Source organism: Portunus trituberculatus, chromosome 50 (assembly GCF_017591435.1).
Source record: "Portunus trituberculatus isolate SZX2019 chromosome 50, ASM1759143v1, whole genome shotgun sequence".
Lineage (NCBI taxonomy): Eukaryota > Metazoa > Arthropoda > Malacostraca > Decapoda > Portunidae > Portunus > Portunus trituberculatus.
Window position 1 is genome coordinate 2,170,981 of NC_059304.1, and position 24,759 is coordinate 2,195,739.

Sequence of the window (24,759 nt, forward strand, 5' to 3'; positions counted from 1 at the left end):
TGAGCTCTGAGCTCGTTCCGTAGGGTAACGTCTGGTTGTCTCGTCAGAGACTGCAGCAGATCAAACAGTGAAACACACACACACACACACACCCGGTAGCTCAGTGGTTAGAGCCCTGGCTTCACAAGTCAGAGGACCGGGGTTCGATTCCCCGGCTGGGTGGAGATATTTGTGTGTGTCTCTTTCACGTGTAGCCCCTGTTCACCTAGCAGTGAGTAGGTACAGGATGTAAATCGAGTTGTGACCTTGTTGTCCCGGTGTGTGGTGTGTGCCTGGTCTCAGGCCTATCTGAAGATCGGAAATAAATGAGCTCTGAGCTTGTTCCGTAGGGTAACGTCTGGCTGTCTCGTCAGAGACTGCAGCAGATCAAACAGTGAAACACACACACACACACACACACACACACACACACACACACACACACACACACACACACACACACACACACACGGTGGCTCAGTGGTTAGATCGCTGGCTTCACAAGCCAGAGGACCGGGGTTCGATTCCCCGGCCGGGTGGAGATATTTGGGTGTGTCTCCTTTCACGTGTAGCCCCTGTTCACCTAGTTGTGAGTAGGTACGGGATGTAAATGGAGGAGTTGTGACCTTGTTGTCCCGGTGCGTGGTGTGTGCCTGGTCTTAGGCCTATCCGAAGATCGGAAATAATGAGCTCTGAGCTCGTCAGAGACTGCAGCAGATCAAACAGTGAAACACACACATCGAGTAGTGTAGTGGTTAGCACGCTCGACTCACAATCGAGAGGGCTGGGTGCGAATCCCGGTAAGCGGCGAGGCAAATGGGCAAGTCTCTTAATGTGTGGCCCCTGTTCACCTAGCAGTAAATAGGTACGGGATGTAACTCGAGGGGTTGTGACCTCGTTTTCCCGGTGTGTGGAATGTGTTATGTGGTCTCAGTTTTACCTGAAGATCGGTCTATGAGCTTTGAGCTCATAGACTGGCTGGGTGACCAGCAGGCTACCGAGGTGAATCACACACTGCGTAGTGTAGTGGTTAGCCACGGCCCCCCAAGTTGAGTTACCTAGTACAATTGTTTTGGTTCTCTGTTTGCGCAATTCCCGACGTCGGAAAGTGCTGAAAAGCTGCCAGATTCGCCAGATAACTTAATTTAGCACATTAAACTCGGTATGCTGGAAAAAAAATTTACGTCATATATGTGCTATCAAACTAAGTAATAAATTATAAGGAACATCTCTAATCAGCTTCACCAAGCACAGAGAACGTAATATGGGAAAACGAGCCAAAAATGCTTGGTTCATGGTCTTAGTTTTGGGACACTTCATCACCTTGAATGAATTAGATTATTTTCAGTAAGCAAGCACATTTCATTGGTTGAAGATAATTAATTAGCAATCAAATCCAGAAAATGTGACGAATATCAAATAAACACGATGTTTTGATGCAAAATCATTGTATGACTTCAGTGAAAGATTGTCCGTTCCGTATGTAAACAACATCAAGCAGGTTTCTACCTGCTCCCCACCGGTTATAGGCAAACAGTTCAAGGTCTGGATGCGATACTGACGGTCCTTTGCACCAATCTATGAAGTGCTTTGAGCAGATAGCATGGTCCTTGATAGCTCTCCACGTCGGGCCTCGTTTATATCGTGTCTCCCATAATCTTCTTCAAGCCGCGTCTTTCTTCCTGGGAAACACAGTCTATTTTTTCACGCCTTGGTTTTTCTTTTTTGATATAGAATTGCAGTCAGCTACAGCACATGTATAAACCGGCATTCTGTTCCAGCTCTAAGAACATTCCACACTAGGGTGACCAGATTTCTGAGACAATATCCGGGGACATTTTCAGTTCAGGGAGGTAAAAACATGAAGTGTTATTGCACTGGAAAAACTAAAACGGGGACACTATCCGTACCATTTCTAAACCAGCAATCAAAAGTTTCTCTCGCCTTATTTACCCAAGTTGCAAAGAAAAAAAAAAAAATCTTTACCTTATGAAATATCTGAGATCATGAACACCCATTAGCTGTTAAAATGTGTCCGCTATACACTTCACCGTCTTCACGGAAACTAAGTCCTTCTCCTTATTCTTGACATTCTAAAAGAGTAATGATAAAAGGACATAATTATCATAATCAAAAGGAGTAGTTTTTTAACGCATCAAGTGATCTTTCAGTTACAGAAAACCGGGGACAACAGTAGCCGGGGACAGGTCACTGAAATCGGGGACTGTCCCCGGAAACCGGGGACGTCTGGTCACCCTACTCCACACGAGCAGAACAGAACAGAATCAGAAAAGGAAAGATGGGGAGGGGGAAGTGGGGACAGAAGAAGAATAGATGGGTGATAAGAAGGGAGCTTCAGTAAGAGGGTAAAGTCACTGGGGCTTGACCCAGGCGCAAGATGGACTTTTGTGGTTACTGAGCGCTACGTCTATTATAGAAGTTCTTTATAGAAGAGATGGACGCGGCAAGGGAGGCCGGCACCAGACCAGGGGGAGCCAAGCAGAGCGCATTACTACCGAGCACGCAAGAGCAGAGGACCGCCAATGCCATGGACGAGGGCGACGCACCCACACGGAAGTGGCGGCCAAATCTTTTCGTCTTCAGTGCAAACAACAAACACCGTGAAGCAGGAAGAGTGAAGTACGTGATAGTAGGAGGGGAAAGGATGACACATAGAGAGGATGGGGTGAGAAGTACTTCCGTATAGCGGAGGGACCTACAGTTTTACGTGGGTTCCGAACCACGGATAGTAGTAGAATTGGTGATTTGGGGTTGTAGGATATGTTTTAACTTTATTAGCGAGGTTGGTGAGGGGGGTTATGAATATTTTATTTGTGATTAAATGCATGTGATGAGTGGATATTGGTGTTTGGTGGTGTCCGCCGGGAGTGGTCCGGTCCTGGAGTATCACCCTGTTCTGGGGATATCAACCTGCTATGGATATAAGTAAAGGATTAAAAATGTCAATTGGATGGAGATGGTTTGTTTTGTGAGGGTGGATGACGTGACGGCGAGATGACCGAACAGTTCCGCGTCCTCTGTGGAGGTGATGAAAATGTTCCCGCGTTTTGTGCGTTCACAGTACCTTCCATCAGTACTGGCCCCTCCATAACAGACGCGGGGGGGTGCCGCTGCCGGAACGTCATGTAGACGGCCGGGGGGCCCCATTGCCGCGCCGTCAGAGGGAGGGGTGCGGTTGTTCTCGTCATTCGCCCAGCATTGGCCGCTCCCAACTACCTCTGTGGAGGTGATGAAAATGTTCCCGCATTTTGTGCGTTCACAGTACCTTCCATCAGTACTGGCCGCTCCGCAGTAACAGACACAGGGGGTGCCACTACCGGAACGTCATGCAGACGGCCGGGGGCCCCATGCCGTGCCGTCACTGGGAGGAGCGGTAATGCTGTCCCCGACCCTTGGAGGTGGTCCGGTGCCCCCTTAAAGCCTAGGCTGCGAGACGGAAAAATAATGCATAAAAACAAAAAGATGAATACAAAGCCATAAGACAAAAAATATGAAAACACCACTAGGCGTTGGCACGCGGGCCCACTCCGTAGGAAGGGGCATGTGATGGGGTGTGGGTGATGCCACTCTGACACCTGGAGTGGTACTGTTAGTAGTAAAGATAAGTGAGAGGAGAGTGTGAAAGGAAGTGAAAGGAGGATGGATGGAGAGAAAATAAAATAAGGTTTGTTAGTGAAGAAGTGATAGGGAGGATGGATAGGAGTAGGAGTTAGTTAATAAGAGGGAGTGAAAGAAAGGTGAGATGAGAGATGATGAAAGAGGGGAAGAGGAGTCCGTTATCTGTAGATAGGATCAGGAGGTTCATCTGTGGGGTCAAGGAGGGTGGTGTGGGGTAGACGTCTGTGTGGTCGTGGAAGGTTTTCAGGAAGTTGTATGTGTCTGTGTGTCTGTCTGGAAACGTGTTTAGTTGTTTGTTTATTCTGTTGTAGAGTGTGATGTTTAGTGGTAGGATGTTGGACTCCTCATGAAGAGATGAAGAGGTCCGGAAGTCGAACCACTTCGTTCCAAGTGCGAAACGAACTGCTCGGTTCTGGACCTTTGTAGTTTTGAAGATTGGAAGGGGCTGAGAGAGACAAGGCAAGAGGGCAGTATGTTATTAGAGGAAGAATAAAAGCTTTATAAAGGTGAAGTTTCAGCTTAGAAGTACTGTCGCGAAAACGTTCCAAGTTGCTCAGGGCCCCTGAGGCAGTGGCGACTTTTTTACTTATATGGGTATGAAATCTAAGGTGATTGTCGATGGTGAGGCCAAGGACAATGTTGACTTTGCTTATTGGGATGGGTACAGGGTTTGGAAAGTTTTATAAAGTGAAATTTGGCGGGGCTGTTTGGATTTGGTGTTAAAGTAGGTAACCTTAGATTTTTCTGGATGGGAGTGAATGCGCCATTCTAGCTCCCATAAGCTTGTGGTTGTTAACTCTTCTTGAATTTTGTCAGTAAGGCGATCTAACGTTCTGGCGCGCGCCAATTGTGTTACATCGTCTGCATATTGAATTGTTAAGGAATCATTGTGGGTGGGACGGGGTAGGTCGGCGGTATACATGTTGTAGAGGGTGGGAGAGAGACGGAGCCTTGTGGGACTCCGGCCTGGGGGGAGAAATAAGCGGAGAAGACGCCCTGGTGTCTGATTCTAGTTTCTCGCTCGTCCAAGAAACTGCACAGGATTTTTGGGTTAGGGGGGGTAGATCAAAGTTATTGCAAATTTTGTATTTTAATCCTGTGAGCCAGACTGTATCGAAAGCTTTTTTCACGTCTTTTGTCACTAGTGCAGATTTATAATAGGGCGAGTTTCCATCTAAATACGTGATAATACTGTTAAGGGCGTCTTCGGTTGAAGCATTACTACGAAAGCCGAATTGCTGGGGACCCAGCAATTCGTTGCTTTCGAGGTATGATCTTAACCTTTGATTAATTAACCGCTCGAAAGATTTACCGAGTATTTCCAGCAAGCTTATGGGGCGATAATTTTCAGGAGATGTAAATTTTTGCCGGGCTTCGGGATGAGTGTTATGTTAGAAATTTTGAATGGTTTTGGGAAGTACCCGGAGGAAAGGGAGGCGTTGAAAATTTTTGTGAGACTGGTTATAATTTCTGGGGAAGATTTTTATCATTGGCCAGGTTATACCTGTTGGCCCGGGTGCCCGTTTTGGGGTGTGCCTGAGCATCTTGGAGACATCCTCCTCCTCAAAGGGTGTTGTGAGATAGTGGTTTGGATCTAAGCGTGTTAGCTGTGGTGTGTTGTGAGGCAGCGTATTTTCTAAGTGTTGTTGTACGTGTGTTGTGATGTTGTTGATGTGTTCGACACTGGGCCCGTAGGCAGGGAGAGGGTGAGGATGGAAGATGTTTTGCCAGTGTGTTTTGAATGTGTCGGCTACCTGGGCTGGGTCAGAGATGCGCACGCCGTCCACTAGGAGATACTCGAATCTCTCCTGCTGGCATCCCTCAGCCTGTGCACCATGTGCCAGAACTGAATGGGGTTTTGGCAGCGGGCTCCGTCCAAACGGGAGACCATAGTTCTCCAGTGGGCGCTGTGGTCATCTAGCAAGCTGTTTATGATGTGTCTGCGGAGGATGTGTGTGTCTCTGTGGTTTTGAAAAAAGCGTGTTTTGTAACAGATTTGTAGTCTCTGTGTTCTGATAGAGGGTCTGAAGTCAATGTGGATTTTGTGGTGTTTTTTTGGGATGTGTCTGTCGGCTGATGTTATGATGTCGTTGTGAAGTCGCTCAAGGGCCCTGTCTATCTGTGTGTGTGGTAGGCCCTCGAGATGTGGTGTTTGATGTATGTCTGCAAGTGTTTCCTTGAAATGTTCCCAGTTAGTGGATCGGTAATCAGGGATGGGGTGGGAAGGAATAGAGATGGGGTTGGAGGATATTTTAAGGATGAGGGAACGTGGTCTGAGCCACAGGGTGGTCCGTGGGAGATGTGGTGATGGAAGGGTAAGGACTGGCGGTTGGAGAGGATGAGGTCGGGTCTGCCAGATCCATGATTGGTGAAGCAGGTAGGAAAATCTGGGCCAAGGAACCGGAGGCGTTTGAGTTGTGTGAGCATGAGGAGTTCTTGTCCGTGTCTGTTGTTGCTGTTGTGACGAAAGGCTGTGTGTGTGGCGTTGAGGTCAGCTAAAACGTAGACTGGTATGTTTGTGTTGTTGAAAAGGTTAGTTAAACTGTTCAGAGGAAGTCCAGTGTTTGGTCTTGCATATGTTGTGGCAACTAGGAATTGCCCGTGCTGAGTGTGAATTTTGGTTGCAAGGAAGTGTTCTGATGGCCAGTCGGTTATGTGTACGTGTTTTATGTTGTTTTTAACCATGACGGCTACGCCGTCATAAGGCGTTCTATCGTGTATCGTGTATTGTAGCCGTAATGTTTGAGGGGTTTAGGAGGAAGACCAGTGTGGTTGAGGAGAACAATGTCTGGATCGGTAGATAGGATGGCTTCTGAGATAAGGTGTCTGTTATTCCAGAAGACGCGACAGTTTAATTGCATAATTGTTATCATATTTCTTTATATGTTTTTCCTTCCTCTTAACGCGGTACGTGTAGAGGAGGGAGGGTTGGGGTGGAACAAGGAGGTGTCGCTTTGTATCAAGGGTTGTTTTTGTGGTGTTGGTGTTGTTAGTGGTGGTGTTGTTAGTGGCGGTGGCGTTGTTGTTGGTGGTGGTGTGTGTGGAGTTGCTGTTAGTGTCGGTGTTTGTAGCAGGTTCCGGTAGAGAGGGCTTCTGGGGCTGCGGTTCCCCAGATGTCTCTTCGGCAATAAGGAGGGCCGGTGGTGAGCTCGGACTGGTGTCACCAGAGGAGGAAGAATCCTGTGGTAGGAATGAAGTGGTTGGAGGAGTTTTTTCCATTTGTTCTGTGTATTTTTGTTGGTAATGTTGTTTGTTGTTTTCTATGTACTGTTGTGGGAAAGATATTGTGGGGCAGCCGTTATGTTTTAAGAGAGAGTTCATTAGGTCTGTTTGTTTTTGTAGGTCCCCAAGAGAGAGGTGAATAGAGTATTTAATGATTGTTTCTGCTAGTAAGAGTTTTTCCGTGTTGGGTTGTGTTTGTGTAGGTGCTGTAGTGGCTGGTGCGGCAGAGGTGGTTGGTGTGGTAATTTGGGCGTAAGATACTGTGTTTGTGGCTGGTGTAGAGGAGTTTTGTTGTTTTTTGCTGTTCCCGTTTAATCTGGCATTTAAATGAAACGGCTGTGTGATCACCGTCGCAGTTAATACATTTTAGTGTAGGTGCTTGGCAGTTCTTATAATCGTGGCCCTTAGCTGCGCACTTAGAGCACGATTGTTCCTGTTCCTTGCACTGGTTTGTCCGGTGAGTGTATTGGTAGCATTTGTAGCATTGTGTAACAGGTAGGTATTCCTCTATGTTTATGTTGTAGTGTGGGATGATCTGGGAGAAGGCTTTGATACCCTTGTTTTTTGTGTTTTCTGCTTCTTGTTTGTTGTTGAGTCTGAGTTTGATCATGTGTGCCTTGGGGATTATTTTTATGTCTGCGATTTTTATGTTGTTTTTGTCTTCGATTTCATCTCTTAGAGTTTCGACACTCATTTGGAGGATGTAATCGTCGACACGGCGGGCAAGGATGGTTTTGGCAGATATTTGGTCTTGAGACTCAACGAGCTCAAAACCAAGGGCTTGAAGTTTTCCGGTGGCAGCGCTGGTGGTGTGTTTGTCCCGGTCTGCTTCGCTGGCAACACCTACGATGATATAGGGTCCAGACTTGAAGCATTTCGTATGAGGTACCTGTGTTTGGGAAAAGAAGACATTACTAAGGTCAGCAGGAAGGTTATTAGTCTTTATACGATACCGTATGGTGCGATCCGGGGGGCGTTCGTTCCTCATCCTTCGGTCATGGGTGAGGAGTCTCTGTTGGTGAAAAGAAAGGGGGGTGGGTTATCCTAGGGAGACCTATAACAGTCTAAGACTGTTACCTATCGCCCTATGTCCTGTATCCCAAGGGGGATCCTGAGCTCTTTGAAGATATCCCTAACTGTCTAACCCGAAGGGAGGGCTGGCACGCTACCAAGGAATCTCTAGGCCGCTCTGGCCAACCTAGAAACCCCTGGCTGGCTAGGAGTGCGGAAAGCGGGCTTGCCTAAGGCCCGATCCTGGCTCCGGTCGCCGGTGCGAAAAGAAGAAAGGTATGAGGGGAAGAGGGACAGTGGTGGCAAAATATGTACACTATCAACAGTTCTTTAGTGTTGTTGGTGAACGATTCAATATTTTTCTATACCTGCTGCTACTATAATAATGATTATATAGTCTCAGATACAGTGAGCCGCGCTACTTTGGCTCCTGAGTTACCTACTGAGAAGAGGAGTTAATTGTTATTCAGGTACTAACTGCCATGTACACAGGAACATTGTTTTGTCTCGGGTGATTTTTTTTCTTTCCATATGGATATGATCGATTAAAGTGCAATGGAATGAGTTGTAAAGATTGGATTTTGATGAGTCTCTGATTTATTATGTGTACGATAGAGAACTTGTGTACCAGTAATGATGGCCAACAGCAACTTGCGTAAAGTGAAGTTCATTGCAGGAATCATATATATATATATATATATATATATATATATATATATATATATATATATATATATATATATATATATATATATATATATATATATATATATATATATATATATATATATATATATATATATATATATATATATATATATATATATATATATATATATATATATATATATGGTAAACCTACAGAGTTTCACCACCTTGCCCTTTTTGGTAGATTTCGGCTTGCTTTTAATTAAAATACCACTTGTTTTGGCGCAAATCAACCAATTTTTTTTTACAGCCCGGAAACATATTATGATTTGCATAAAAAACAACAACTGGTAAATTAATTAAAAACAAGCCGAAATCTACTAGAAAAGAATAGTTTCCTCTAGTAAAGAACCCAACCCAACCCAACCCAACCCAACCCAACCCAACCCAACCTAATCTAACCTACCGCAACCTAACCTAACTAAACCTAACTAAACCCAATCTAACCTAACCTAACCTAACCCAACTTAACGTAATCTAACCTAACCTAACCCAACCTAACCTAACCTAACCCAACCCAACCCAACCCAACCTAACCTAACCTAACCTAACCTAACTAAACCTAACCTAACCTAACCAAACCTAACCTAACCTAACCTAACCTAACCAAACCTAACCTAACCTAACCTAACCTAACCTAACCTAACCTAACTAAACCTAATCTAACCTAACCTAACCCAACCTAACCCAACCTAACCTAACCTAACTAAACCAAACCTAACCTAACCTAACTAAACCTAACCTCAGGGGCCATCGTGATTGGTGGAAATAATTTATTTATTTATTTATTTATTTTTTTTTTGCATTGGCCACCGCTTCAGTTTCAAAGAACAGAACCAATCAGCGTTAACAATTAAGCGCATGCTCAGACAATGGTATGTCACGGAGCCCGCCGAGCCGCCGCGAGCGCATGACACCATCAGTGTGCAGCAGGGTTTGATGTGGGAGGCTATTGTCACGGCTATCACCAAAACACGCTTACATTTTAAAAAATCTGTGTCGCCATTCAGTATATAGTATATATGAGGTTCAAATTACTCGTAATCAGGAGCTCTATCTCTTGAGGTGGGTAAAAAACACATAGCTGATTGTGGTGAAACTCTGCAGTAATACCATATATATATATATATATATATATATATATATATATATATATATATATATATATATATATATATATATATGCACTTGGAAAGCTGCCTGATAAGATTATAATATAGTATAGCCAGCGTGGTAGGTAATTGTGGTGGTGCACATGACGTGCTGCTTTTGCTTATTGCCTGAGATTCTCGAGGAAGTTGTGCTATTTGGACATTCTATGTAACAAGGACATCAAAGTTAAATACGTATAGATATTTAAAATGCATATTATTGACCCGTATTGTAAAAGTATCTTTAGGCTAAAACTGTATTAGCAGGTAACGATCGCGTGACTGTTTTGCGTCGAGCTGCTTGCGAGAGCATATTGTATCGTTTGTTTGCAAGTGCAAAATGTACATATACTTGTGTGGGATCGACGTTTATTGTGGAAACAACCTTGTTAAAATGCGAGTGGTGACAAACCAGGTAATTTGCAATATGTATATGTATATATTTCATTATATACCTATAGTGCTTGTGTAGAAGTGAGGCAGGCAGTGAATGAATAGTTTTTTTTAATTTTAAAAGTAATAATACCGTAAACGTTAATATCCTGTTAAAAGTGTACTTGCATAAAATATTGTAACAGTTTTGCGAGTGTTTAGCTGTTGAGGGTTGGGTGAGCGGAGTTTGGATAAAATGCATACTTACCTGGCACAGGAGACACCGTGATCATGAAGGCGGTTCTCCCAGGGCGAGGCCCACCATTGCACTCCGGCGGTGCTGACCCCTGCGATTAACCCAAATGTGGTTAACTCGAGTGCGAAATTTTTGATAGCGGGGGATTGCGTTCGCGCATCCCCCTAAATGTTTGAGATATTGAATGCCTTGTATGGCCCCAAAGTTGCCACTAAGATAGTCTGCGTGATGCTGCAGAGGCCCCTACCACCTCCCAGAGGCTCTGCTTATAACTTTGATGGTGACGCAGTGGTTTCACCCATCCCATCGTGGTCTATAATGGTGTGCAATGTGAGTTGGTAGGCAATATGGTAGATGCGTTACCGTTTTGTGGTGACGCTGAAGTGGCCCGATCTGCTGTCTATGGGAGGACGAGTCTTCTTTCCTGTATCTGCGTGCTTGTTACAATTGTTGAATGACATTTCTCGTTGCTATTACATATTTGAATGGGTAGTTAATGAGAACAAGTGTGTTAAGGTACTACAGTACATGCAGTATAGCATATCTGGATGTTAGTGACAGTAATTCAGTGGTGCATCCATTAATGCATAATGTCAAGTGCTTTTGCACAAATACATGGTGCGTCCATTATTGCATTATATAAGGTGCTTTTGCACATATTTACAGAAGAGTACTACGAACGTTATGCTTTATAGGCTTTATATTGCTTCTCCTTTATTATTTATATTGCACCTACATCAGTGTTTGTTGACGCACATGCTCGGTTATTATATACATAGTTGGAGAGTTCCCGACATTATACAAAGTTTCAGCGTTAAAAAGGTTCAGTAGTTATTGAAGAACCATATGAAATTTCGGTGAGTTTGGACCTTCACCCATCCAAGGAATCTCCGATGTGGCGTCTGTTTTTCTGTTGAGAAATATAGCGAATGGATTGATGGCATACTTCATATCCGTCGGGAATGTATATTTTTTTATTTGACTTTTTCAAATCAAACTTAATGCGCCTACTTGTCACTCCCAATTATCTGTGGGAAATCGGATGTTTTGGGTGGGGGAGCATTAGATCGATCGAGTTATGTCTTTCACTAATGGGGTCAGGAAATGCAAAATCAAAACAATATTGCATGCAGATAAATTACTTGTAAAATGTTGGGTTTACGTGACTCTGGTTCATAATAGCACAGAAAACTTGCGTAGCCTTATTGATGGCCAACTTAGGTATAGGGAAGAATATCAGTGTTATGGTGGAAAGCTCATTGCAGGACTTCTTGTCTATATACACCTGTGAAGCTGCCTGATAAGATTATGGCATGGTAGAGGCAGCTTGTTGGTTATGCTGGTGTATATAACATGCTTACTCTGTTTTGTTGCCAGAGATTCTCGAGAAAGTTTTGATCATGTTGATATTCAGTATGTGATGAAGTTTCTAATACACAAAATTTTGCCCCGTTGTGTAAACATTCATTACTATTATTTATTATTATTAAAGGTTTATAGAGTATCAGTACAAGATGTAAACATTCCTTGATACTAAAAACTAAATTTCATAAAGCACACAAATGCATTACTTCCAGTAGCTTAATCTTTTGTCGATTAGATCGAGGAAAAAAAAGTAAAAAAGTGAGATGGAAACTAATTGCTGCTAGGAACGTCAGTTCCACTTGTAGCTATCTCTGTTTGATGCTTAATATCAATGCCATTCATTGTTCCTGGAGTATTTTTGTTTTTCCCGGAAAATTTTTATGCAGTGACACCTGCGTATTCATTACACTGGTTAAGGAACCAGTGTAATGAATCAGTGTAATGAATCTTAAGGATTGAGAATATATTTAATTTCCTATCATAGACTTGAAGTCAATCTGTAAATAAGACGAGGGTTAGATACCAATAGCATAGTAAATCACTGATCGGCCTGGGTGTTCAGTCTTTGGGAGTGTGGCTCTTGCGTTCCTGTTGGCGGGTATCGCTTCTCGGCCTTTTGGCTAAGATCAAAGTGTAGTATCTGTTCTTATCAGCTTAATATCTGATACGATCCCCATGTGGGATCTACGATATTAATCTGATTTTTGGACTATGGCGAAGTGCTAGGGGCTTGCTCCACCTTTGCCGCGGATCGGCCCGGTATTGCAGTACTTCCGGGATCGGTCCACTCCCCCCGGGGAGAATTAGCATTGCATCTGGAATCCTTATCTGCGTCTGCATAGCAGTCCATGTACTTATTTTTTTTTTTAGATTGTTGACATTCCTTCTATTTTAGTTAATCTCTACAGTACACACACACACACACACACACCGAGTAGTGTAGTGGTTAGCACGCTCGACTCACAATCGAGAGGGCTGGGTGCGAATCCCGGTAAGCGGCGCGGGAAATGGGCAAGTCTCTTAATGTGTTCCCCCTGTTCACCTATAGCAGTAAGTAGGTACGGGATGTAACTCGAGGGGTTGTGACCTCGTTTTCCCGGTGTGTGGAGTGTGTTATGTGGTCTCAGTTCTACCCGAAGATCGGTCTATGAGCTTTGAGCTCGCTCCGTAATGGGGAAGAATGGCTGGGTAATATATATATTACCAAATCATTTTGTTTTATTCTCAATATCTGAAGTTTGACATTCTTAGATTATAGTTAAAAAACATAAGCTTTTCACCTGTGTGAACTTTGTGTGGGTGGAGGAGCAGCATCTGACTGAGAGACAGTGAGAATGCGTGGTGACTCATGACCGACCGTGTGACACTGACAGGATGCCTGAGTTCAGCCTATACGCGTTTCATACACGTCCAATTTAGAGATTGTGGCTTATTACCACAGAAAACAGTATTCTATGACATACGGTAATCACTACGGAAACTTAATACGTCGTATATATTAATTTGGTATCATCAATATCTTATATCGAATATATCACTAAGTAGTAAATTCCTTTTAGGTATCGGAAGTATCGGCATACAATAAGCCGATACCGATACCTAAAAAATGGGCCGATACCGCCGATTCCGATACCGATACCGATGCATCGGTACATCCCTAGTTTGCACGCTCGACTCACAATCTAGAGGGCCGGGTTCGAGTCCCGGTAAGCGGCAAGGCAAATGGGCAAGTCTCTCAATATGTGGCCCCTGTTCACCTAGCAGTAAATAGGTACGAGATGTAACTCCAGGGGTTGTGGCCTCGCTTTCCAAGTGTGTGTTGTGTGTTGATGTGGTTTCAGTCCTACCCGAAGATCGGTCTATGAGGTCTGAGCTCGCTCCGTATTGGGGAAGACTGGCTGGTTGACCAGCAGACGACCGAGGTGAATCACACACACACACACACACACACACACACACACACACACACACACACACACACACACACACACACACACTATATGGACAAAGAAATGATGAAGAAATTGATAAGTACTAAAATAAGACCTAGATTGGAATATGCAGGAGTTGTGTGGACCCTCCATAAAAAAAACACATAAGGAAATTGGAGAGACTACAAAAAATGGCTACAAGAATGGTTCCAGAATTTAAAGGGACTAAAAGCAATGGATCTGTCAACCCTGGAACACAGAAGAGAGAGAGGGGATCTGATACAAGTTTATAAATTGATTAACGGAATAGACCAAGTGGATAATGAGAAACTAATCCTGAGAGAAGAATATGACATTAGAAGCACAAGATAGCATAGTAAGAAACTGAGGAAGAGAAGATGTCTAGAAGATGTTAAAAAATTTAGTTGCCTTCAATGATGTGTTGAGACTTGGAACAGTTTGAGTGAGGAAGTGGTGTCAGCAAAGAGTGTACATAGTTTTAAAGAAAAATTGGATATGTGTAGATATGGAGACGGGGCCACACGAGCATAAAGCCCAGGCTCTGTAAAACTACAACTAGGTAAATACAACTAGGTAAACACACACACACACACACACACACACACACACACACACACACACACACACACACACACACACACACACACACACACACGGCCCGGTAGCTCAGTGGTTAGAGCGCTGGCTTCACAAGCCAGATGACCGGGGTTCGATTCCCCGGCCGGGTGGAGATATTTGGGTGTGTCTCCTTTCACGTGTAGCCCCTGTTCACCTAGCAGTGAGTAGGTACGGGATGTAAATCGAGGAGTTGTGACCTTGTTGTCCCGGTGTGTGCCTGGTCTCAGGCCTATCTGAAGATCGGAAACAATGAGCTCTGAGCTCGTTCCGTAGGGTAACGTCTGGCTGTCTCGTCAGAGACTGCAGCAGATCAAACGGTGAATTACACACACACACGATATGCGCGCGTGATCGTAAACTCCCAAAATCTCGGTGAAAAAAAAAAAAAGACTAAAGAAGTAATCTCATTTGCAATAATTACTGTATCCAATTCCAACAACCTATCACGTTAATTTCCTTTTCGCCATAGTGAAGAAAAGCATGTTAAAGGTTATCAGTGGTGTTAGGTTAGTGTAAACAGTCACTGCTACATGTCAGGTTTGTATAGAGCAAAAGTTCGCAAACTTTTTTGGTTTGAAGCACCCTTAGCAAGCCCTGCAAAAGTCCCCTGCTCATTTTTTAGGGAGTATGAATTCTAGTTAGAAAAGAATTACAAATAATCACAATTTACAATATGTTTGCAGTTACTATTAGAGGATAAAAGTCTTAAATTTAGCTTTTGGTGTTCTTAAGTATACAGAAAATACTATTACTTCACAATGAATGAATAAAAAATGGAAAAGGCAAATGAATAAACGACTCTAAGAACTTGGCTAAATACAATACATAAGTCCTGCCGCCTTTGCAGGCAGACGGGTAACTGAAGAATGAGAAAAAATAGAAGAGTGGCAACACCTTTAAACTTCTGCAGCAGCGTAGCCGATAATTATTATGAATTATGTGCAAAATGTGTTGGTTTACCTTTGTTTATCGAATAAAAGAGGGAGAGAGTGACGGTAGTACGGAAATTGTTTTAGCCCTGAATTTTGCCGGCACCGTTAGTAAATGTAACGGTAGTCTGCCCTTTGATGCCGCGGCACACGGGTCCTAAACAACTGGTAGAGAGTGTTTGCTATCGTTGCACCACCAGAGACTGTCAACTTCTAAGATGGAGACTATGTTTGAGATTAACGATATGATAGTAGAAATGAACAACTTTGTGTTGGTTATTTTAATATAATTGAAATGTATGATTGTGGTTTTTGCAGTCTAATATTAATATCTTATAAATACATGTGTTCAGGGTATGGTTAAATAAGTAAACTGTCTGAACGTTGCTTTTATACCATGATGAGTAAACATGTGAAGAATGCAGGTCTTGCGAAATGTTCACGACAGAATCAATAGAACACGAGTAGGTTGTGCATCCAGTAGGTACATCTGAGATGAACCCTAAACGTGTGCATGGAAGAAGGGCATCCCGACAAACTATATACTTACTACTTGAGATTTTTGCAATGTAAAATGCTAAACAAAAGTATGATTCTTTATAAGTATTTTAATATTGTTGGAGTAAAAGTGTTGAATATGTATCATTATGAGCGGTATTACAGAAAAAAGTGTACGTTAAGCATAGACTTGCCTTTCTTACTCTGACATGGAGCCTGCGCAGGTGTTCAGGTTTAAAGGTATTGGTCCAGAGCTTGGTCGTTCAACATAACTCTGGTTTCCCTTCAAAACGCATAAATCTTTCGCCTTTTACTAAAGATTTCCGTGGAGGGGAACAACTCAATGAGTCTTAAGAAATTTTTATTGGCCCACATAGTGGGCTTCATAACAAAATGTATATGAAACGGCATCAAGATATTAATGCTGATGTTCTGTCGATGATAACAGAATATATTGCACAATATAACGTTTTGGTGTCTCTGGCAAAGCATAGAATCTTTATTTTACAATACAGTGGTGGTAATTTGACCTTCCCAATGCCTTTTTCAGTAAGAAGTGAAGGTTTATTTTGTATATATTACATGTTCATATATATTTACATATACAAAGCACTTGCATGTAAAGTAATTACGTGTATTCACGACATTCATATGCCCTTGGGTGGCGTGGTGACATCTGCCGCTCGTCGTCGTCATTTCTATGTCGGGAAGGGAAGTGGAGTAGTGATGCCGCCCTGAACACCCACAATATCACATCTGTGAGCACATGTGGCAAATGTCTCTGATCTTGCGGCTGGGGAGGAGGCCGCCTCTTTCAGGCTGGGTCTGAGTGCGATGGTCGCCAAGCAGAGCCTGATGCCATGATATAAGCATACGTAGTCAATAATACTTGAGGGGCATTTTATATATATTACTGATAAGGGAGACCGGGGCTAGTTGTTACAGGTTTACTATTTTTGCCTCTAACAAAATGTACAGAAGGTAACTTAAATGAAAATCTACCATGGAAGTTTATCATGTATATTACCAAAAACAATAATCATAAAGATTATATATTTCTTAATTTCTGAGAAATAACAAAGTAACACAAAAACTTTTTATTTACATCGTTATATACGATGGGGTAAGTTGTTACAAAAATGCAAAATGAAATATATCCTTTGGAAACAAAAACAAAACGTAAATTTCTTCATTCACAGAGTTTACACACGTAACAAGCATTCCCATCTGTGCAGTTTTCATCTGCCCAATCTTTGCATTCGATACATTATACTCATTGCTCCCCTGGGGCTGAATTTGATCAGTTTCCACCACATGCAAGACACCAATACTGTTCAATGTCCTTTCTATTTTTTTTTTTTTCCCAGCAGACTTTATAACGATGCGGGGTCATAAAACTAATCTGAAAGAGAGGAAAGTTTGATTAGTGTCAACTGAACTATTTTAGGAACATACATACAAACATACATACATACATACATACAAACATACATAGGCTACATACATAGCCTATTATACATACATACATACATACTTCTTCACCAGTTTATTTCGTCAAATATCCAAAATCTCCACTCATGTGATAAAATATTGGGGCATTAATGATCTGGACGTATCTTGTAGTCATCAGCCACTTTCCGTAAGCTATCATTATGATTGATGACACGCTCGGCTGCAAACTCCAAAATATTTGTGTTACATCTATCAGATCGATTTGTCTTTCTTTTGTAGGTCCGTACTCTGTTTGATAGCCCTGTAATTAAATTACACCAGTTGAATATGAAATTATCCCTTTATGGGACAAGTTGTTACAACTTGTAACAACAAGCCACAAGGTGACCATATCACTTCACTTCATAACTTAGGCTATTCAGTCAAGTTTTAGGAAAATAAATTGTTATCATAAATCGAGCAAAAGGACAGCTGTTTCAAGTAATTAAGTCAACTTTAGTGAACTTTAGCTGCAACAAGATCTTTAAAAATATTTTGAAAAGCCAGAATACTTACTCAAGATGCCAAAAACAGATTTTTGGTTGTAGTTTTAAAGACCGTAGTCACCAGTGGCTTTCTCTCTCCGAGAATGTGACCGATGCTGATGTTTACATGCCACTAAAATCTGACCTCCATCTGTTGCCACATATTGAAGCTAATGAGATTGTATCAACTTACCCCAGTATACAACTAGCCCTGTCTTCCCTACATAGCAGGTCGCTGTGTATACAAGGTTAGCTGAAGATAAGCGATGTTAAGTAATAGCAGAAAATGCTGTCTGATGCTCTTTCCACCCACCTCCTCCTTCCCGAAGCCCATTGCGGTGCAAATATTGCAGAATTTGTTTTATTATTATTGAAAACACACTTTAAAACTCAATGCTTACGCTTGATTCTTCTGCTTACAATAAAGGGTGATTCGTATTGTATTTAGTTGAACGAAAAAAAAAGTTTGGTACGTATAACCTTTATATATGGTGAATTGTCAAGTTGTTTAATGTCATTATTTTTTTAAGAACTGAGAACATAACTGTTTTCTATAAATAAGTTTTTGCATAAGATCGTTTTACATTAACGTGCTCTGATTTTGAACGATCGCTGTGTAACAAAGGTTTTGTCCTTGAGTTGAAACTGTTATTTCTTATTTGCTTATGTCTAGAAAACATGAAAAAATACTTATATTCATTTCTAATTGTCCAGGATAATGACATTTTTGAAAGTTTGACTTGAGTAAAGTAGATACAAAACGACATATAATGCAATAATAGCATTTATTTATTCTAGAATCACACCAGTGAGACAATAGACACATTAGAAATGAGTAGTTCTTTTGTCCCAAACACAAAGATAACAAGGATAATTGGTAAAGCCGCTTTGGAGACCCATCAGGAAAGCCACCATTTTTAAGTCTCCTATAACCTCCCAACGGTACTCTTAATATTTCAAGGCATCTTGACAGTCACTCTTGTATTCCTCTTTGAGCTGGACAGAGTGGGTGAGGGGGAGAGATGGGTACCATTTCCCGTTATGAAGCAGCACTGCTTTGAGGCTTCTGCACGAGCTGTCGATAAAGAGCCGCCACTCTTTGGGGTTAAGGGTAATTCCATTGCCTCAAACAGACCAGTTACATTGTGGCAAAAGCAAAGCTCATTTTGACGAGTGAAAAAGCTTGAAAAATGCTGGTGACGCTTTCTCTGACCTGATATGTGCACACCCTCATCTAGCAAATTCCACTGCTTGAATCTCGACGTTAAAAGCTCGCCATTTGACTTCGTGAGGTCAAGATCTCTGATCAGGTCATTGATGTCTTCTTGGGTGGGGTAGAATGGATTTCTCTCATCAGTTACGTCTCTGAACTCTGGGTCAGTATCTTCATGTTCTGAACTACTTTCCTTTTGTAAACACTGCTGCTCTCTCTTAGGAGGAGTGGGTACGGGGAGCTCAGAGCAGTGTGGCACTGGCGCAATGGATGACAGAAGGTCAGGATATATGATAGCAGGCGCATTTTTGCCTGCTCAACGTTTGGAAGGGTCTACCATACAGAAAAAGCAATGGCTTGAGTGATCAGTTGGTTCCCTCTAAATTCGGGGATTGCAAATCTCATAGCTCTGTTTTCCCCTCTGTACCAACCTGTAAAAAGCAGAATGAAAACATAAATGTAAAAATATAGATACATTCAACTCAGTGTAATAGGATATGTTAAAATATAAAAGTATATACAGTAATACTCCGCTTAACGAACGTTTGTCTAACGAATTTCCGGTTTAACGTACTATACAAAGTTAGACCAAAAAGTTCGCATAAATTACAACCACATCTGTTTTAGCGAATTTTGTGGGTTTGAATTTGCCGGGTGAGGGACCAAACGCAGTAGCTTCGCTGTGATTAATTGGCTAGCTCCCAGCCTCTGTCTCTAGCACTCCTGGAGCTGGATCCAAGATTCTTTAACAACGTCAGAGCAACCTCCTGCAGCGAAATGGCGTCCATGAACGCTTGGAGGAACGGTGACAAGGTTGCTATCAGGTTGCTCTGAGGTTGCTGGGAACACCACCTCTGGAGTTGGTGTTATATCTTATATATGCATTTTTGTTCACAAAACATTTCTATTAGCTTTTTACAAACCTTGCCCCACAAAAAGTTTTGTTTTGTAATGCATAAAGTGAAATCTTACATGGATTACCAAAAAATAAAGAAGAGATGAGATCAGCCACAGACGAAGCGGGAGACTCGCGGAAAACTCGGCTTCTTCTTCTTGTGACCCTTCTGCTTGCGTGTTACTTTCATCATAATGTTTATGTTTTCACTCCTCTATTGCCTGCTATAATGGATATCAAAATCTTAGTATTCATATACTGTACACTCATGCCATGAGGATAACCTTGACTCCGTGGCACGAGTGATAGTGAATTACTAATAAAATATCGCGGTATTTCATTAATAATTCACTATCAATCAGTGCCACGCAGTCGAGGTTATCCTCATGGCATGAGCGTATATGAATACTAAGATATGATATCCATTATAGCAGGCAATAGAGGAGTGAAAACAAATATCATGGGGGAAAGACAACATGCCAAGCTAAAAGGGTCACAAGAAGAAGAAGCGGCCGAGTGGCCGCGAGTCTCCCGCTTCGTCTGTGGCTGATCTCCTCTCTGCTTTATTTCTTGGTATTCCATGTAAGATTTCACTTAATGCATTACAAAACAATCCTTTCTTGGGGGCAAGGTTTGTAAAAAGCTAATAGAAATATTGTTTTGTGAACATAACTGAGAGAATGTGAGAGAATTTGTACGTAGCTCCTCTAACTTCCAATGACTCATGACATCATAAAAGTAGTGGTACAGCGGTGGACCAATATGCTGCCAAACGTATATATAATTTTTTTTTTTTTTTAACCCATGTGGTATGTTGGGACCAGCCCAGAACGCATCCCCCCCTATTTCCATTATTTCCTAAGGGAAAATTACGTCCGCTTAACGAATTTTTGCTCTACGAACAGCTTTGACACCCCCTATCCTGTTCGTTGAGCGGAGTATTACTGTACTGAGATATATATATATATATATATATATATATATATATATATATATATATATATATATATATATATATATAGTGTTTTTCTTATCTTGCAGAGTTCTTTTCCAGAGTTCGCAGGTCAAATGAGGTGCCCAAGGTTTGTCCTGCTCCCTGACAGGCATGCCGAAATATGCATTGTAGGCCTCGCGCTTTTTCAGTGATCTTTCCTGAGTACTTTTTAGCTCTAGTTTTGATAAACTCGCCACAGACGTAGCAAAATGCGTCTGCCGGATGCTTACAACCTCTGGATGCCATGCTTGATAAATGCAGATAGTAATGACTGATGACGATCGACTTGTTTACACATTAACGGCTAGAAGTGAACTGACCTGTTAAGCATACGTTCCCTGCATTTATACTGCCATATACGTTGCAAGAATGTTCTAGAAGTTCGTGAAACGTTTGGAAAGAATAGTTTTGAAGGTTCTGGAGTCATCTAGAAAGTTATTTATTTTTTTTTCACCAAATTAGTGTAGAATCTGTCTGGATTTCAAAACATCGCTGGCCAGTTTATAAAAATCAAAGTTTTAAGAGAATAAGCATTATATTCTTCGTTTTTTAGATGAAAGGAATATAAAATAACATTAATTGACCAAAGAAAAGAAAAGTCAAAATTTTGTTATACCGTGTAATTATTCAGTGATATAATTCTTGAAGGTGTATTTATAAGATTAATGCTCTATCTTCTGTATCTAGTGTTGCTAATCCAACTAGGCTATTTATAAAGAAAGGAGTTATTTGACATAATTCATCAAGCTTATTACAATAACTGTTAACAATAAATTTAAGAGGAATTGATAAAATAATGTAAATATTCTATCTTTCCATATCTGATGTAGTTAATCTTACAAGACTATATAATAAAGGCTCATGTTATTTAATATTTCGTATGTCTATTACACATGTAACACGAAAATTGAGGCAGATTAAAAAATTCTGCACACGTCCTAATCTTAAATATATATTTGATTACACCTAACATCTACTATCAATAATTTAAGACTTCTATTAAATAGGGTGGGATCAAACGCTTTTCGTCTCATCAATTCCCTTCCTTTAACTGACTGTCTTCAGCCTCTTTCTCTTCGCCGGTATGTTGCATCTCTTGCTATCTTGTATCGCTATTTTCATGATAACTGCCCTTTTGATCTTGCTAAGTGCATGCCTCCCCTCCTCGTATGGCCTCGCTGTGCGCCCCTATTTCTCCCAGTTCTCTAACGCAAGAGTTAACCAATACTCTGTCTTCTATACCTTTCTCTGGTAAACTCTGGACCTCCTTGCCTTTGTCTGTATTTCTTTTTAACTTTCCATGTTTTTTTCTCCATTCATTATACATATTTAGATTAACTTTTTCCAGTTCTATTTTCCTTATGTGTGTGTCTTATTCCTTAATTTTCTTACTTATTTCATCATTGCTTACATTTCCACTTCTAATTCCTTCTGTTTTCCTATCTTTTGTTAATCCTTTTATCAATCTAAGTATTCAGTTTATTTGCCATTCACATTTCTTCTACACTCTCTCAAGCAGTGCATTGCCTTCACCTCTCAATATATGTAGATATTTTTGCTGCCCTTCCAATATTCGTGCTCTCATACTCAAAAACCTTATCTTCTTAACCCCTTCAGTACTGGGACACAGTTTTACCTTGAAATTTGTGTATGATTAGACCATTTTATTGACATTCGGAAGGGTCTGTGGAGGTCAAAAGTCTCTAAAGCTGCATAAAATCACCAAAGTAAGTTGAATGAATATGGAAACATGTCGTGGTACTCAGGGTTAACGCTGTTTTTTCTACCTAGGCTATTTTCTATCCTTTGTAATTTCTCTTTCTTCATTAGTAAAATCTTTAATATTGACATCTTACAGGATGGATTGCAGAGCTATACTTTTCCAGTATATTTTTCCGATTAACAGTCTGAAACAACTCCTTGCAATTAGTGAATTTGTTAAGTTGGCCATTCTTGCAGCTTTTTTTTTTTTTTTTTATCATGTTTAGTTGATGTACTTTAAAAAAAGGTTTTAGTGTCATTTATGGTTATTCTAGATGTTTTGTTCTGTCTTTCCATATTTCTGCCATTTCGTGAGACTTGGCTTTCATATTAAAGATTATGATATTACTAGCTTGTTTATTAATTTTTCACGTTCTTTCCTATCTCCATTACCTCTCCTACCACTCTGCATCTTCTGTATTACTTGCTGACAGCATTCCATCATCCGCAAAAAATAATGGTGTTACATTTAAGATGTTATCCTTGAAGTATAAATTTTATTTTTCCCATTTGTGTTTTATTTTAAAGTATTAATTTAAAAGTTGTGAAGCCTGTATACATCCCTGTCTGATGCCACTTGGTATTGGTATTGTTATATTTTTTGTTTCAAGTTTTATTCTAGTTTCGTATCCTGTGTAAAGTTTACTTATTAGCTAAGTCTATTACTTTTTCATTTATTTGTTATTCCATTAAAGTTTTAGTTCTATAATCCATTTTAATACTGTCAGAAGCTTTAGAAAAATCTATTAAAATTACAATTAAAGATTTTTTTTTACTTTTAAATTATTTTTCTACACAATAAATAGGTTAATTTCTACTCTATCCTTCCACCATAAATCCAGCCTGATTATCCTTAACGTACCGATTTCTCTCTATATGTTCTTCTGTACTTACCATTGAAACATTGATAATTTGTACCCTGTGTTGGTTAAAGCTATTGGTCTAAATTCATTAGTGTTTGGTTTACTAGTATTAGGAATCATTAGTGTGCTAGATTCTGGTTAGCTTACAGATATCCTGGCAGTGCATCACGATAATTTTCAATGTATCATTAAGATTTGCCTCTTAATTTCTTGTATATATTTTTTAATCTGTTTCCAGTTCGTCTTAGACGTAGAAATTTAGATGGTCTAGACTAGAGGGTCTACCATTGCATATTTTCTTTTGTATCTTGGCTCTTGCTTTACAAGCTAGCTTGTGATAATATTAATTTCGATTTCCTTGCGGCCTGACATGATGGTTCCACAAACTCCATAGGAGTGGATCAGACTGTTATTGTTTGTGAGGATGAGGTCAAGGCTATTTACTTCTAGTTGTTTATCTGAATTTGAGTTAAGTATCAGTGTTTGTTAGACAAGCAGCTTCTTGCCACTCTTCCTGAGTACCTCCATTAATTTTTATGTCTTGTAGTCTGATCGAGAAATGGAAGTTGAGTTACACAGTACAGTTGCTTTGGTTCTCTGTTTGCGCAACTGAATTAATCTCTCATTTATTTTATTGAGGGTTTCATTGAGCTGTTCTAAACTTACGCTTAGGGGTCTGTATACTGTGATGAACAAAAGGTGTAGTTGTTTTATGTACACCATCAACAGTTCTTTAGTGTTGTTGGTGAACGATTCAATTTTTTTTCTATACCTGCTGCTACTATAATAATGATTATATCGTCCCAGATACAGTGAGCCGCGCTACTTTGGCTCCTGAGTTACCTACTGAGAAGAGGAGTTAATCCTTATTCAGGTACTAACTGTCTTGTACACAGGAACATTTGTTTTGTCTCGGGTGATTTTTTTTTCTTTCCATATGGCTATGATCGACTAAAGTGCAATGCAATGAGTTGTAAAGATTGGGTTTTGTTGAGTCTGGTTTATTATGCGTACGATAGAGAACTTGTGTACCAGTAGTGATGGCTAACAGGAACTTGGGTAAAGTGAAGTTCATTGCAGGAATCATATATATATATATATATATATATATATATATATATATATATATATATATATATATATATATATATATATATATGCACTTGGAAAGCTTCCTGATGAGATTATAATATAGTATAGGCAGCATGGTAGGTAATTGTGGTGGTGCACATGACGTGCTGCTTTTGCTTATTGCCTGAGATTCTCGAGCAAGTTGTGCTATTTGGACATTCTATGTAACACAGACACATCAAAGTTAAATACGTATAGATATTTAAAATGCATATTATTGACCCGT

At 40.8% G+C, this 24,759-nt stretch overlaps 3 non-coding genes across 3 annotated transcripts; all 3 read left to right on the forward strand.

The window, feature by feature from the left end:
• Positions 1-10,342: 10,342 nt before the first annotated feature.
• Positions 10,343-10,505, forward strand: LOC123500214. Its single transcript, XR_006673232.1, has one exon. It is a non-coding gene; the product is annotated as a U1 spliceosomal RNA (small nuclear RNA).
• Positions 10,506-12,303: 1,798 nt separating this feature from the next.
• Positions 12,304-12,496, forward strand: LOC123500202. The gene has a single exon (XR_006673220.1). It is a non-coding gene; the product is annotated as a U2 spliceosomal RNA (small nuclear RNA).
• Positions 12,497-15,969: 3,473 nt separating this feature from the next.
• On the forward strand, positions 15,970-16,083 carry LOC123500209. The gene has a single exon (XR_006673227.1). It is a non-coding gene; the product is annotated as a U5 spliceosomal RNA (small nuclear RNA).
• The last annotated feature ends 8,676 nt before the right edge of the window (positions 16,084-24,759 follow it).